The following is a 17,168-nucleotide window of genomic DNA, read 5'->3' as shown; positions in this document are numbered from 1 at the left end:
CTGACAAACAAAGCAATGAAAAGGAGAAGCGTCGGTACAGACCTGTAAGTTCTTTAAGCTGCTGTTAGGTAAAAGGAGGCAAACAAGTATTGGCTCTTGGCTGTGCTTTGCAGACTCCTATTTTGTTCTTTTCAGCTACTGTTGACTGTTTGCCAATACATGTGAACGTTTTTGTCAACAAGAATTAAGCACAGCGATTTTTGCATCCATCTTGTGACAGGGTAAATATTGCAAGAATTCTGTGCCTTTATGCATGGCACACTCATTTCGTGACCTACTGAGTCACAGCAACAGGTTTGGCAGATGGTGGCTGGTCTGTACTGGGTGGAGGGAAGAGGAAAGTATCTTATTTAGCTCTTAATTTGTCTATTCCCAAAAGGATAACCGAAATTGGCCCAATAATAACATTGTAAATGTTCTAATTGCCCTGCAGTGCTTCAGGGCCAATAAGAACAGTAGCCAATTATGAGATGGTGCTACTGGCAGGCAACGAACCAAAGGGCCAGGGAGACCAAAGCAAGCAAAGGAGCTGGGCTTCTAGAACTATTTGAAAGAATATTTCATTCAGTACTGCCACTAACATCAGATTAGGGATGTGGGGTAGAATGAAGTGGGGAAATTCAAACTTCTTGGATCTCTGTCTTGCCTGGAAACGTCTTGGTTCTCCATCTTGTCCCTTTCTGAGAGAGGTGGAGTTTGCATGTGGCAAAGAAGCTGAGCTGTGCACTGGGAAGTCACTGGGTCCAATCACTGGAAGGAACTCCTGAGGATGCCCTAAGCCTTCTGCAGTACAGGCGCTTGGCCTTTTGCTCTGTTGTGCAAATAGACACATTTCTGCGTGAGTGAGATGGTGACATGTCCCTAAGCCCTGGATCCCTTCTCAGATCCACGTGAGAGACTCTCTGTCTACAGCTGCCTGTGTATGAAGCCCACAGTTCTGTAACAGTTTGCATCCTACTCCCAGATGTGAGGGGTGTCATGGAACAAGACTCCGAACATTCAACCTCAGAAGATCTCCTGCATGTGGGAGAAAGTGAGGAAGACAGAAGGAGTGGAGACTGGCCCGAATAGGCACAGGGGGAGAACTAGACCAGTCTTGTCCGCCCTGGAGTCCTCCAAGAGTTTTGGACTGTTCCTTCCAGCACGCTTGACCACTGGCATGCTGGCTGGGGCCACTGGGAGCCTAAGTCCAAAATATCAGGCGGGCGCCATCTTAGAGAGGAATGGAGTCAATAATGGGGTAGTGTGGAGGCAGGGAAGGGCAGGGAATGGCAAAGGCAGAGTTCTCCATGGCCCACTGTGAAATTTGTTCTGATCTGTTTCCATATCAGATTGCAAGCTTTGTCTCCCTTTTAGTTTTCTTTTCCAGGAAGCGTGTGTGCATATTTTTGAGTGCATTCCCCTTAATGTAGGCATTAATACTGAAATCTCCCTCTCTCTTCCTCTTTCTTGATCTCTCTCTCTCTCCACACATACATTTTTCCAAGCACATTTTTCTTTTGTTCTGTGAATTCTATTGTAGCCTCAGAAATAGATGGACTTTGACTTCGCTTTGCATACAATTAACTGAGTATACTCTGGTAAAAAACAAGTAATTTTTTTTCCTTACATCCTGAGGCAGGAGGATTAAATTTCCTGTGCCAGAAACATTTTTCTTTCTTCCTCTACTCCTGTTTATCTATTATATACAGTATGCACTCTGCACTCATTTCACCTGCACAGAGAGGAGAGCTGAATTGTGAATTACAATATCTACATTATTAAACAACCACAACATTGTCAAGTTATACAACTTCTCTCTCTCTCTCTCTCTCTCTCTCTCTCTCTCTTTCCCTCTCTCACAATTCTGGGTTGTGTTTGGTAGTCATGGAAATCAACAGAAGACAAGCTGCAAATTACTTTCTTAACTGTATCAATATGAAAACAATCTCCACCATTTTTTCAAATATTTTCCATTACAGATAAAACATGTTCCACTGAGTGCTAACAGGCGCTCGGCTGTGGGCATTGCTCCAGAGTGATGCAACATTTTGTTTCCAAATAGCAATGGAGTTGCTACCAGACTGTTTTTCACTTGAACAACATGTGAAACTAGACTTGGAACAAAGTCTAGATCAAGAAAACTTTGGGATACTCTAAAGTGCTAGAAGAATAATCTGCTCCTTGCAAAAACCGAACAAACCCAGCAAAGCAAAGCAAACAACCACCCTGCTCTGGGTACACCATGACTACCAAGAAAAGGAAGGATAAAAATGCAGTTTGTGGCTGCAGAAACTTAGCATGGACAAATTGAGCTGCATTTGTCCTTTCTAAGCCTGCTTAGTAGTTTTCCACCTACTTTATAAAGACCGGTGTCTTCTCAACATGCAGCTTTTCTTTCCTCATGGTAGTTTTCAGGCTCTTTCACAAAGTTATTATATGCAAAAGGCTTTTCTGAGTATTCTAACTATTTTAAGGTTGTTCTAGAGCAAGGAAAGTCAGTCAGCCTTTTTCTTGGATGTTGCCATTATTCACTATATTTTCCTAGTGTAATTTCACAATCACACTCCATACCACAATCACTAAATACTGTTTCATCATAAAACATGTAGGAATACATAGCAAGTTGAAATGAAAACTCCTGGGGGGGGGAAGCAAAGCCAAACCTTATATAAAAAGCGTACTCTTCCTCCTGCAAAGAATGGGTAGGGTGCAGAAATCCAGTGTGCCAGACTATAATGGTAAAGCATATGGCTATTTAAATGCTTCATGCCGAGAATTCTATATCCTGGGTATAGAATCTGTGCCACATTTTTCAAACAGCTGCTTTTTTGCTCATCTTTCCATTCATTTTTATTTCTCTCATGGCTATACTTTTTTCTCCTTTTCTTTTGAAAAGGATCAAACTATGAAAGCAATGATCCTGGAAAACAGCTGGGGAGGAAGTGGAAGCAAATCTCCCTTCTCCAGCCATTTTGCTTTTTGAGCATCTGATGGGTGGATGGTGTCCATGTAGCCCACGACACCCACCAGTGTCCCCCACCATACCATATAATTCCACCGCCAATGGAAAGGTGTTTTAAAAAATGGTGGCAAACTGTTAAGTGGACCTGGAATTATACTAGCTTCAGATAAAATTGACTTCCTCTAGTCTAAGTGTATAAAGCTGCTAAAGGTGATCTCTCCCCTCCCCTCCCCTCTCCCTTCCCCTTCTTAGTGGCAAAGTGATGGCAATACCAAATTGCCCCTTCTTCCCTGATCCACCATTTGGAAACCACTTCCTTGGCTTTCATTACACTGAAGGCCAACATCTTTCTCCCCACATATAAGAAAGGAAAAGCAAACTACAGCTTTGCTTATTTACTCTTGGCCTTGTATCGGTGGCCAGACATCGATTGCAAATCCCCCATGTAAATATGACCTTATTGTCAAATAGGACAATACCTGCTGTACCCCGATTATCATTCCATAGAAACTGGAATGTCGTAAATAATTCATAGCAAATTATTGATTGAATTCAACCTTTTTATTTTTGTCTGTGAATCATCTCGAACGACTTTCCTTCTGACCTACACAGGGCTGAATCTTGATCAGAAACGTTCTGCTCAGATATCGAAGCTGACATTTCTTCTACCGAAGCTACTTAAGGAAACCATTCACTCCAGGCAAAACAACCCATCAAAAATACATCACTGCACTGAGGATAGCGTACTGATGCAGAATCTGGGATTGCAGGTACAGGAGGTGGTTGTGATAAGGGCTCAAACTTGGATGGGGCAGGGTTTGAGCCCTGCTGTGTGACAGAAAGGGTGATTTACAGGGTGCTTCAATAGAATTTCACCCAGAAGACGGTCCCACTGAATTTAAGGAGACTGGCACCTGTGCACCTAGGCAGGCCAGACATGCAAAATCCTTTAAATAAAAGTTTGCAAATCTCTGCTGGAGAGAGCAGGGGAAGGCCTAAAAATGGGACTCTTGCACTAAAACAACAGCAGTAAGTAGCTCCCAGTTAGTGCATGCATGTGTGTTTGTCTCTTGCTTTATATCAGAATTATGATCTAAACATTCAAAGGATCAATTAAAAACATCTCCGGAAGAAATCCAGAAAGAACACTTGCTAGTTAAATTCTCCATTAGCAGACATGTAAGAGTCAAGACTCTCTGTACAAAAAGGTTTCTGCTTTCCAGCAAAAGGCCAACAGATATAATTCTGGAAAGGAATTCCAGATTCTTGGAGCCACCACTAAGAAGGTCATCTCTCTTGTTCCTGTCAAGTGCACCTCGGTTGATGGCAGGATGGAGAGAAGGACATCTCCAAAGGCTTCTGAACCAAGGCATGCTTCTGTGAACCACTGCAATCTTTCAAAGAACCCAGTACCACCTGCTCACACATCAGACAGCTAACAAACAGAAATAAGCAATATTGCTTTTAAAGGGAAATACAGGTCCAGGGCAATATGGGGGATCTTGACTGGTCCCTGGTACTCCTTGTGTCTGACAGTCCAAAGAAAGTTTCAGGTTCAAGGAGGGCAAATGGAAAGTGAGCAGAGTTTACGATATTGCACTGCATTGATGACAAGGCTAGGGCTAAGGAAGGAACATATCTCTGAAGGTATTGATCTGAACTTCACAACTTCCAGGCTTTTTGGAGTTGAAGCCAGTAAGAACATTCTTTCTTTTTAAACCAGCAGGGTTTTTGACCATTCACATTCTTTGGTTTTAAGAAACAGATTATCTCCTCAGTATATTGCATTTTGGATTTGCCAGTCTGGGATGAACCAAAAAGTTTAGGGTGACATATTAGATAGCAAACATCTGGGTTTGGAAGCAGGGCTCATTCAGTGAAAGCCAAAGCACATGGCAACGTTCCAATCCTTGCATCCAGACCACCATGCAGATGTTCTAATACATTATATTTCCCCAAGGCGCTCAAGACAGCCTTGAACCTGTGGATTTACCTCCTGCTTTTTGGCACATTCCATTAGGATATTGGCTTGTTTCAGCCACAATCAATCATCGTTCCCAACAGACATTATTTGCATCCCATTCTAGTGGGGCAGGTGCTGGTCATCAGTATGAAATCTCTTTAGACAGAGGGAGCATGCTTTGCTTTTTTATCTTAAACTGCTCTTTCTCCCTCAGTATTTCACCAATCAACCTGACATTTCCCCAGTGTGAAAAACCAGCACATCCGTCTTGCACTGGGAAATCTCTGAATGATTGGTCACAGCATCTCCAGCTTAGGAGGGTTAGTACATACCACTTTCTGTCACCGTCTAACATGATAGATTCTTATTTATTTATTGTGATGAACTTTAATGAAGGACATAGTATAAAAGATCGCCCAATAAAATAGCACAAAATAAAACCAAGAGCAGGAATTAAAGTGGTGCATTACTCAATGAATGGATGGGAAATTGTTTAATGGATATTCAGTTTAATTGCACAGTATGAATGCAAACTATTCATGTGGTATCTATTGGATATCACAGAGTTCAATATCTATATCTATCGAATGCAACCTGTTTTCAAAATATTAGACCATTTGAGCACAGAGGCGAATAAAATAACAAAGCAGAAGACCCAGTCTTGAAAGATGCTTCTGAGCAACTTTCTCATACGCTCAGCATGTTCAGCTGCTCATGTGTTCAACAAAGGATATGCTCAGTGCTTGGCACGCATGAGCTTATGGAGAATATACGTTTAGGACAGCATTGGTTTGATTAATGTGAACTGCCAGTTATTGATGCTTAGCAAATACCCTTGTGTCTGGCTGTCTTGGCTGGATAATTGTGTGTGTGTAGTGAGGGAAGAAGATGGGAGAGGGAGGGGAAGGAAGTCTCAGACCCGTCCTGAAAATTTTACCTTCCCCACTCCATTTGTGCTTACCTGCCTGAGCATTGCCAGGCTTCCAAAAGAAAATGTTTCCACTGACAAGTGACATCTGGCCCCGGTACAGGAGCAAAATATCAGTGGAGACAGTCACGATCAGCAGAGCGATAGCAGCAGAAATTTGCATGGTAACAGCCAGAAATTCTAGGAAGCTCTGCTATGGATGTACTGTATTATTGTAGCAGTATTATTTTTTAATTACAGACATAAAAGAACAAAATGAGTTAATATTTCAACAAAAAGCAGGCACATCCCTCCCAAACCATATTTATTTTATCTGCATAGATTATTATGGGAGATTTGCTGAGGTGCATTTCCAAAGTAATATTTCATAATTCAAGTGCACAGTGTTCATTGAAAAGAAACCTTTTGCTCTAGTACAAGCTGCTAAGTGAGTTTCCCATGCTTGATGCTTCCTGGAAAAATGCAAATCGGAGGAGAGAAGATTCTTCAGCAGCAGCAGGACCCAGCTCCAGTCTAGTCAAGGGAAGGGGTAAGACATGACCTCTGTCATTCTGCTGTGTGGACAGAGGTAAGATGCTCGCTGTTGGCTTTATTAATGGACAAACTGGGGATCAGGGGTAGGCATTTGTTTCAGGACAAATTGGAAGAAGGGACAAACATGAGCTTTTCAGTCCAGATAGAGTAATCCATTTAGAATGTAGCCATGGGGTGTCAGGTTAATACAGATTGGTTGCTGTCATAGGAACACTGCTTGAAAGGACAGATGTATTTGAAGAAGGCAATTGAATTTGCAGCCTGCCATGGAGATAGTGTTTTCCATGCGTCCTAAAGTAGAATCAAGAGAAAGCAATATGATTTCTGGATCTGCACAGCAACTTCAGTTCCCTTTTTGCTATTTCAGCCCCTTGTTCAAATTGGCATGAGGCCATGCATTCTTCAATCGCTCTGCAAACCTTCAATGCTTTTCTGTGTTGGTGGCAGCATTAACCACTTTGTATATGTTGACACTGTGGTTAATTATGGCATAGAACAGAGAAATGGATCTCTCAGCCTACAGGGTAAATTTGATCGGCCAGGCTGCCCCATCTGATGCTCAGAAGATGGACCTTCATCCAAGTGAGGCATAGATGGCCCACTCTCTAGCAGGAGTTCACTGGCAAACAGCCCTCCGGAGCTGCTCTTTCTTCACCATCGTAATCCACTTGTTCACCCGCTTCTCACTCAGGTCCAGACAATACAGGTGGGGAGAAGCAGAACAGGAAGTTCCTGGCACCCCAGCAGCTCCCTGCTTGTCAAGAAGGGAAGGTGTAACACTCCTTATTTATTCACTGAAAGCTTTTCTAACCCGTCCACCACTAGGGTCTCAGGACAGCTTACAATTAAAAATGAATGGAATAAAACAAAACACCACAGCACTCAACAATCTGAGATAATAAAACCCCAGTTAAAATCAATTAAGCATCAAAATGATGGGAAAATAAAAAGGTTTCCTCCTGACACCAAAAAGAATATAACATCAGCACCAGGCAGACATCTCTGGGGAGTGTATTCCATAGTTGGGGTGCTGCCACAGAGAAGGCCCTCCTCTGGGTTGCCACCCTCCTAATCTCCTTCAAGGAGGGCTCCTGGAGCAGGACCTCCATCTCAGATCTCAAAGGGCAGGAGGGCCCATACGGGAGAAGGTGCTCCTTCAGGTATCACAGGCCTAAGCCATTTAGAGCGTTATAGGTCATCACCAGCACCTTAAATTGGGCCCGGGCTTCAATTGGCAGCCAGTGTAACTGACAGAGGGCTGGCAGTGCTGAAAGGCAAACAGGTAGCTATCATTTCCTAAATGTTCTTTCCAACCTAGTTAGAATCCCTACCCAATCCAGATGGAATTTAACTCATCCAGGCTCTGCCATTACATTCATAATGGTAGCCCCACCTTGCCCTTGCGTGATCATTGCTAAACAACTACTACAACTACTTTGTTACCTTGACAGTAACAAAGCGAGGCATTAGGCCTACTCTGATCCATTACAGTGTCCCGGAGGTCATACAAAGCAGCCTTATGGAACAACAGCAGATATATATATATATATATATATATATATATATATATATATATATGTATATGTATATATATATATATGTATATATATATATGTATATATATAGGCATGGTTTCACAATTTCAAGCGTTTTCAATCAGCATCGTCAATGGACAGGGATTATTGCTAGGCCGATGCAGTCCAAAGGACCTGGAGGACCCCAGATTGCTTATCCCTGCTGTCACATTGCCAAAACTACGTGAGTCTGGACCTAATGACTGCTTGCAAGGGGGACTATTGGGAAACCCATGCAAGCTGCTCATTTTTCAAGGCAGAGTAGAATGTAAACATAATAAATAAAATCCAAAGTGGAGGGTTCTGGAGAGGATTTATGGGAGACGAATTCATTTTGGTTCTAGCAGAAAGAGGGCAGAGAATTACTGGCATAACAGAAGCAGATATAGCTAAACCATTTAATAAATCAGGAATAGTTAAACTGAGATGGAGTAGAGGTAACCCCACCTGTAAACTGGAAGGCTGCAGCAAGCCAAGGATGTAAAGATATTTACTAAGTGCACAGTTAAGAAGCAAATGGCTGATGTCATCTATTACTGGCCTTGTACTTAGTATCTTGGATTACTTCAAGGTCAGTAAGGTAGAAGTGATAAGTAAACCAGGGAAACCTAAAGCCAATAAATCACCGAGGCTGCACAAAATTCATTCACCTGTGGGATATAATGCCTTGGGAAAGAAATTGTACTTGGAGAAAAACAGACATGGACAATCCTTCAGGTGGGAGTTAAATTCTAAAGGCTGGAGATAAACTGGAATTGACTCAAGACAGAGTGAAGATGCAATGTAGTGGAATCAACTGAACAAATGAACAAATGAGCATAACAGATAGCATAATAAATCCTAAACTAACATCATAAAGTTAATACCCCAGTTTTAATATTTGCCTGTAGTGATGCAAGCTAGCACCAAAGTCAATGCACTGCTGACATAGCCTATTTTGGGATATTATGAGTGCTGCCAGACAAAGCTTTTATTACACCAGTACCTAATCTGATTCACATAATTTTAAGGGAAGATCTAATGACATTGTCTCCATTCATAATCCTTCTCACTGCACCTTCCATTCTTTTCGCATTGTGGAAAACTCATTAAGGAGAACAAGCTAGAATAGGTACCCCATGGGTAGGCAGAAGCTACATCAGCAGACGGTCCTTAATTCACAGCATTCCTGGCCATTGACCATGATAGCAGAAGTTTATGGTAGATGAAATCCAAAGTATCTGAAGATCTACCTTCTGTCATCCCCTGAGTTTTTTATGATTTCTAACTGTTTGCTCCAAGAGCCTTCTGTCTGGAAATTTTACCTATTGGTAGCCTCGGGCTTAAGAATGTTGTAGCAAAAAAAAAGTTATATTCACATCATTCTTCCCCTGTGAAATTTTCTGGTGGGAATGTTCCCTCATGTGCTTGGATAGATGTATCCATGGTCTAGAAGTTATTTTAATGCTTTTAGAAAGCCAGATACTGAAGATGAAACTCAACTACTTTGACCACCTAATGAGAAGGAAGGACTCCCTGGAGAAGAGCCTAATGCTAGGAACAATTGAAGGCAAAAGAAGGAGGGGACGGCAGAGGACGAGGTGGCCAGATGGAGTCACTGGGGCAGTGGGTGTGGGCTTGGGTGGACTCCAGGGGATGGTGCAGGACAGGAGAGCCTGGAGGAATGCTGTCCATGAGGTCATGGTGGGTCAGGATAACTTTGTGACTAAATAAAAAACAGTCATGTGTATGAATATTCATTGAAAGGAACTTTATAAAAGAATGACTCAGAATCAGAGTCAGAAACAGATCTGTCGAGGTGGGAAAGAATATCCCAAGTCTCACTTCATCATTGTCAATATTTAATCTAAATATGGCTTTTGGTTAGTAGGAGTATTGTGGGGTATCATTTCCCTTGTAGAATCATCTCTGCATTCTGGAAGGGTTTCCGGGCATGTACTGGCTTCTGTGCTATCAGAAGGGCTGTTGTTGGCTAATGGTCGACTGTATCCATTCCTAGAGAAGTTAGATCCCTCCATCATCCCTTACTGTGCATATACTCAAAAATGTGTCTCCAGAAGATGGTATCTATTAAATATATTAGTCTACTTGATAGTGCCTTTGGAGATGCTTGTCAGTTGTGATATTCCTTCTCTTCTCTCCTGCTGATTCTATCCATCATCCTGACTCAACAAACCACATTGATCTCATTCCAACTCACTGCAAGAAAGCTCAATGTTACCTTTGAGAGGGAACTCCTCTTAAGATTATTAAATCAAATTAATGATGTGGATTTCAGAAAATTTTAAAATAGTATAGAAAAAAAGTCTATGAAAATCACACTAATTTGCATTAGAAAAAATCAGTTTACAATCAAAAACTTCCCGTTTGTTTGTTTCATATGTTCTAGGGCGTTATCTAATTAGCACAGTTACTTCACTTGGATTTTGTAAGCAAAGCTTTGAAAAGATCCAATACACCCTAAGTAAGTGATCTGAAATACCTGAAGGGAGAAATAAACCACAGTAAATGTGACTTGAACGAGGCATTGTGGAGAAATGTTTACTGGGATATTGGTAAAAATAGTATGTACTTCCCTTGCATTGTTTTCAAGTTTAGAAAAAATGGTAGAGAACACTGTGATGTGCTAATGCAGAATTATTCATGATATGCTGTCAATCACTCATCTCCTCCAATGGAGCTCCTTTGCCTTCCACCAGGGATGCCAGAGCACCTTCAGTTTTGCTGCCGCTATTCATTAGCATCATTTCAATATATGTATATCAGTGCCATATTAGTACATAAATTATACATTCTTGGGCATACTTGAGAGAGAGAGAATCACCTGAAAAGTATTAATTGCACTATAAAACCCCTAGCTCACCTAATACTATATTAGAAATTGGAATCAATTTCTGAATAATGAAGCTATGGAAGTTTTCTATGAAAGAAAACAAAGCAGTGGGGAGGAAACCCAGCCCCACCCCTACCCCCCATTTCTCTGCACACAATACACTATGGGAGAGTTCACATAGTTACCTAAAGGCTGATATTACTTGACTTGGCCCTGTGTTCATACCAATTGTGTGATCTTTCCCTTTGAAAAAATAGAACGGGAAGCACAGAGAATCCATGCACATGAATGATCACATCACATTAGAGGGTAGGTGTGGTGCAGAGTTGGGTCATCATGCGTCTGAACTGGCCATGTCTTAATAAAACAGTGCCTTCACAGCTTTTGCTGCCAACAACACAACTGAAGCGATCTTCTTTACATGGCAAAAGTCTCTCTCCTCCTACCGATAAATCCTTAGAAACAGGATGGGTGTGCTTGCTATTGCATCAGAATCAAATGTTTCCTGACATGTCTCTACTTGGTAGCTAGAACAAATGCATTGAGAGCCTGCTGTGGAATAAATCCCCCCCCCCCCCGCTTAATATTCCGGCCTTTCCTGCAGCCAAAGAGGTGAGTGAAACTGTTACTAGGCTTGAAGAACGGCACCACTGAATTCCCCACACACATTTGCAAAACCCACTCTGCTCATTGAGAACTATTATTTATTTATATTTATTTATTTGTTTGTTTGTTTACAGTTTTTATATTCCTTCCAATAGTACTGTCCCTGGATGGCTTACAAAGAAAAAGAGAAAGGAAAACAACAACATACCAACAAACACACTATATCCAACCATGATGAAAGCAAAAATTAAACTAATTAAATATTCAAATATTGGGTAAATAAAAAGGTTTTTGCCTGATGCCAAAAAGAATAAAGCGACGGTGCCAGGTGAACCTCTCTGGGGAGCATGTTCCAAATTTGGGGTGACACCACCAATGCGGCCCTTTTCCCAGTAGCTACCCTCCCAATTTCCTTCAAAGAAAACTAGCATTGAAGGGAGAAAAGTTCAATCCTACGATCTCCCAAACGGTTTGCTTTCGTTGTGCAATGATTAGGACAGGGGAAAATGCTAGCCTATTTGCTCCCCCCACCAAAAAAAAAAAAAAAATACCACTTGCAGCTCAAATGCACAACAAATTTCAAGACAAATGACATTTCTTCTTTGGAAAAATAACTTAAGGAAAGCTGTATTATCCAGCTTTTATTATGGGGTAGATATTTCACATTACCCTACCTTGGACTCGAAGAATATATAAAGGGAGGCTGCAAGTCAAGTTCTGGGAAGGAGATGCAGACTCTGGCAAAGTTTATACGATCTTGAAGTAGCGCTGCCTTTGTATTTCAGTTGTATGGACTATTTCAGATGAATGGTCATGATAAAGCACAGATGGACAGTATGCCAAACACATTGACTAATTCATAGGTTCAGCACCCATATACTGTACTGAGACCTTTCAGCATTAATCGCCATCCAAAAGGACATTCCATTCACAAGATTTTCCCTCAAAAAGCAGGTTTTCTATGCAAGTTGTCCATATAGTCACTCTTCCATTGTGCTGTTGTAATGCCAAGTTTATATGATCAGATCCAAACCGCTGCTTTGGCTAAAACAATAGACTTTTGCTAACCAAGTGGAATGTTTGACCCCCCCTTCCCCTTTTAACCACTCACTTCCATGATTTTTTTTAATATTTCCAGGATTTCTACTGATTCTCATCTCCTAAAACTGAGGAATTTTGAACAGGAATATCATGCATCATCAGCACAATCCCATTTAGTGCAACTACATCTCATGGGAATGATGACTGTTTAGGATGAAGTTGGATGAACACTTAACACATGTTAAACCAAACATTCTTTTTGTTAACTCAGTTTGATTACATTTGGACAAGGCCATGCCTAAAACTGTCAGATCAGGCAATCTAGAGTTTAAGCCTGCAGCTCCTACTTTCCTCTAAAAGCTCAGCATCTCCCAACTTCCAAAGCTTGAAGGTGGTACAATAAATTCCCGTGCTTTCTCTTCGACCACACTGGTATCCAGACACACTCACACTGCATCCCCTCCTTTCTGCAAGATCAGAGTAGGCTTCCATAGGATGGATAAGATGGGCCTGGGGAAAAAAAACACACACACACCAACACACATGCTGTAAGGAAAGGATTGAAGCACAGTACCCTATTATACATACTAAACTTTCGTCCCATCCTGGCCCGGCAGATGATTTCCTAAGAAAGGAAGCAAAGAGAAGGTGTCTCATCAAGTCAAATCCTATTAAAATCTATGAGAAACAAAACACTGAACCTCACTGAAAAAACAAATAAATAAAAAACAAACATCTATACATAACCTATTTCTGAGCCATTTCTACTTTCCTATCTGTACAGAGCATCCTCAGACCAAACTCTACTACACTTCCAAATTTCATATCAATTCTCTTAGCTGGTTTTTGAGCATAAGCCTAGGAATCTGCTGACCTCTTCATTTCTGGTTGTAAGAGCAGGATACAATTCATCTGACTGACTCATAATGTAAGAATTACGGATCACATTTTATTGGAAAGAGTTGACCTGCATTTAATGTACCAGGATGTGGGTCAAATTACGGTAGCTTTGCAACGTAATTAAAAATTAAGTCCAGATCTAAAATAGCAAACACAAACATGTTCCTGAGTACAGGACTCTTCCGTGGCAGATTGGTGTGTGCGTGAAGGCTGAAGACATCATCTCTGATAACAGCACGTGCAATCTTGATAAGCCTCAGAATAATGCACAGTAGAAAAAGTTTAATCAAATTGATTAACCAATACGAATTTTGGAAGGATATTAATCCTTCCAGGAGAGACGAGATGAGATGCACAATGAAGGATCAGCTAGCTGGGCTGAAAACCAATTTTTGTGAATGTTCAAAACAAGGAAGATTGGCTGATACATTCTTGGAATGAATTGAACATTCTGTATAGCTGAATTAATGCTATTAACAGCACAATTCCTGGACCTGTCACATTAAAGTGTGGGTGTGGGGCAAAGGGAAAGACAATGAGCCATGTAAGCATCACTAATGTTGCCTATGCACCATCATTGTATTTATTATCAATCCTTGTCAACTCAAGTTACCCGACAATAATAAAGATAAATAGGGACAACACAGTCGCTTTCTTGGTACCACACTAAATGAATGACTTGGGCTAGGATTTGTCATATCGTCTGGCACTTAACGGCAAAAGTAATTCACAGGCTGCTGCATTTTGTACGAGCTCTATATCACTTCAATAGCCACAAGGATGGTTTTTAATTGTTTATGTGATGTATCACTTGATCCTCTTCCTCACTCCCTGCGCTAAGCTAGGACTGGATAAATTAATAATAAGCTGCAAAAGTAGCTGCTTTGGGATAAAGATTGATTTATATCTCAAGCGATGATGCCTGGACTTCAGATGAATAAGTAAAGAATAACAATTTTCCTAAATATTGGAAATTGTCTCCCTGCGTTTGCTGTTCCCCCATTCTCTATTGTTACAGCCAATTGTGACGAATGGCCCATCAGCAGGATGGCAAACTAGTAGCATTCCAGGCTCCACTGACGTGCAGGAGTTGAAGCGTTGTTCCAGCCAGGCTTCCATGGGGAATGTTTGTGATGGCTTCTCTTATTGCAAGGTTAATGCTGTGAAGAAACATAGCAGGTAGCATCTGAAGCCTTGTGCTGCTACGGCCTTCAGCCCAACCACGGAGAATGTCAGTCCCTGAGTTCCTACAGAGAAGAAATAACAGGGAGCCGCGTGGTCAGAAATTAGATATTATGAGGATCAGGGCCTGAGCAAGTCTGCAACTGACTGCAGAACTAGCAACACCTTTGCAGGGTCTTGCAGCTGAGGGAAAGGATGCAATGCAGCTGAAGGCCAGCATAAAAGACCCTGCTGGTTGTGTGTTTGTTTGTCACAGCAATGCAAGTTGTCTTTGTGACTCCAGCTTCTAAAACTGAGTGGCTTAGCATGATGTCCAAACTTAGCATGATGTCTTTCCCAGGGTGGCATGTAAGCCCAGCTGGGCTCATAAGCTGCCTCCAAAGCTGTAGGGTTCATAAGCCACCCCTGGTCTTCAGGTCACTTCTGGGATACCACCTTGCATCATCCAGCAAGTGTGAAAGCCAAATCAAACACAGCAGTTCTTTGCAAGAGCATCCATGCAAGTGCTGGGTTCGGAGGAAGGGTGGTTTGAATGTGGGAAGCCCTTTCAGTAGAAGTATCTCCACAGGCATGAAGGGTGGAGATCTGTGGAAAGACTGGAAAGAGTTCCTCCAGCAAGCTGTGTTCTCCTGCTGGGTCTCTGCAAGGAGGTGACCTGTGAAAGCTGCGCCTTCATGCGAAGGGAGAAAATACGTACCATTGGACTGGACTAGGTGCTTGCTGCTGGATCTGGCCACCTGCACTCACCCAGGGACACGGCGTGCGTGCAAAATCTGCAAGTTTCTCTGTGTGTATGAGTGTGTTGTTTGCACAGCTATTCGGAACAATCCTTTTTGTCATTTCTTCTCAAGGTGAGTGAGCTTGGATAAGCTCCTCCAAAGTACAGCTGGAGCAGCTTGAGGAAGGCAGTTCATGACTGTCAATTGTGAAAGCCAGAGGAGAATACATAAATAAGGCAAGTCATAGTGAACCCCAAATGGCCCACAGTTGTAGGATAGAAGGTGGAAAAATCTTGACGCCCCTGCATTGTCCCCTGGGACGTCTTTGGGAGGACTGAGGAGACAACAGGGAAGGTGGGTCATCCACCATGCCCAATTATCTGCTCGCTTTGTGGTTTGTGAGGACAAGGGCGTACCAGACACAACGGAAAGCGTGACCACTTCCAAATCACTTTCAGATTTGTTTATAACTATCCACATTCTCCAGCCTCACTTTCTCATTTTAGTCCCAACACTGAAATGTTCTGTATATATTATAAAATTACTTCACTTTACCTGAATAATTGCAGGAACAAAATTGAGAACTCCATAGAAGAACAATGGACTTGTGTGTGTGTGTGTGTGTGTGTGTGTGTGTGTGTGAGCGTGTGCGCGCACGCGCACAAGCACGCGTGTAAATAGGAGGCTGAAAATTCAGGAAAAGGTGTTCTAATATCACATTTTCTGCTTTGGTATGAATAATTGCATGGCTATTATCAACAGAAATAAATCTTCATGAGAGACACTTCTTAAAAAGTCACTTGGTCATACTTAATTAGCCTGATCATATCTCAGAATAGTTAGGTTGATTAGCTTAATAGCACCACACCTCATTACAATATTTATTTTTTCAAAAAGTTAAAAAAAGGAAACAAAGGATGCAATGTGACAAACAGAAAATGCTATGTACAGAAACCTATTCCATGAATTACTTGGGAATTAAAAAGCTATGTTTTCCTTTGAGGATACAACAGGCAATTGGTTAGTTCTGCCTTTTCTATCATTTTAATTTATCGGTGTCCCAATTAAATGACCCAGGATCAAATAAGTGCTGTATCCTGAATGAACCCAAGCTGAGCAAATCTCATTTGCTGCATCTTAAGCATCTTTTCAGAAAACAGATAAACAAACAAGAATGCATTCCATTATACTTATTTTAGTGCTTTATTTCACCTAATGAAGTTGCCTGGTAATATAGCTAGAGTCAATATTTGATAAAATGTCATTAGAAAGCAACAGCAGATGTTATGGTGTTCTATGTTTGAACAAAATGAGGTCACTGCCTACAACAAGGAAACATAGGTGGCTGGCTTCCCAGGTAGAAAGCCTTCCAAATGGATGCTATTTCAGCTCCGCAGAGCCCTGCCGTCAGAAGATGAATGTGCATGCCATCTACACCAGGGTTGCACGAACTATGACTTCTCGAGCTGAATGTAGCCCACACACTACGCATGCTATTGCAGCAGAGGTCCATTGCATTCCCAGGGCCACCAAACCAGGGGGATCAGCAGCCCCGTTGGGCTCAGATGGGGGAGCCCCCAACCTGAACCTGTGCCATGCATGAAGCTTGCCAAATGACTCTGGGGCAGTTCTCCCTTCCTTCTCCAGCTGGCAAGAGCTTTCTTTCCCCTAGGCAGTTCTCTGTCTGAAAAACTGCCAGAGGACCACCACCTTTTTGAAGGGAAACCCTATTGTACAGCTTTTCCAGTCTAGGTCTTATTGGAAGATGAGTATCCATTAGAGCTTTTGTCCAGAAACAGTGAACACCTCCATGGTAGATTGTACAAAGAGGCAAAAAAAAAAAAAATCTGGTCAGTTTTCCCAGTGATGATGAGATGTATTCTTCTATTTAATGGAGAGTAAGTATTACTAAATTTATGTCAACGCAAGTAAAATACCACATGG

The sequence above is a fragment of the Varanus komodoensis genome, unplaced genomic scaffold (assembly GCF_004798865.1).
Source record: "Varanus komodoensis strain SLA01 unplaced genomic scaffold, ASM479886v1 scaffold31, whole genome shotgun sequence".
Classification (NCBI taxonomy): Eukaryota; Metazoa; Chordata; class Lepidosauria; order Squamata; family Varanidae; genus Varanus; species Varanus komodoensis.
The sequence above is the reverse complement of the archived record's forward strand: the minus strand, read 5'-3'. Positions refer to the sequence as shown.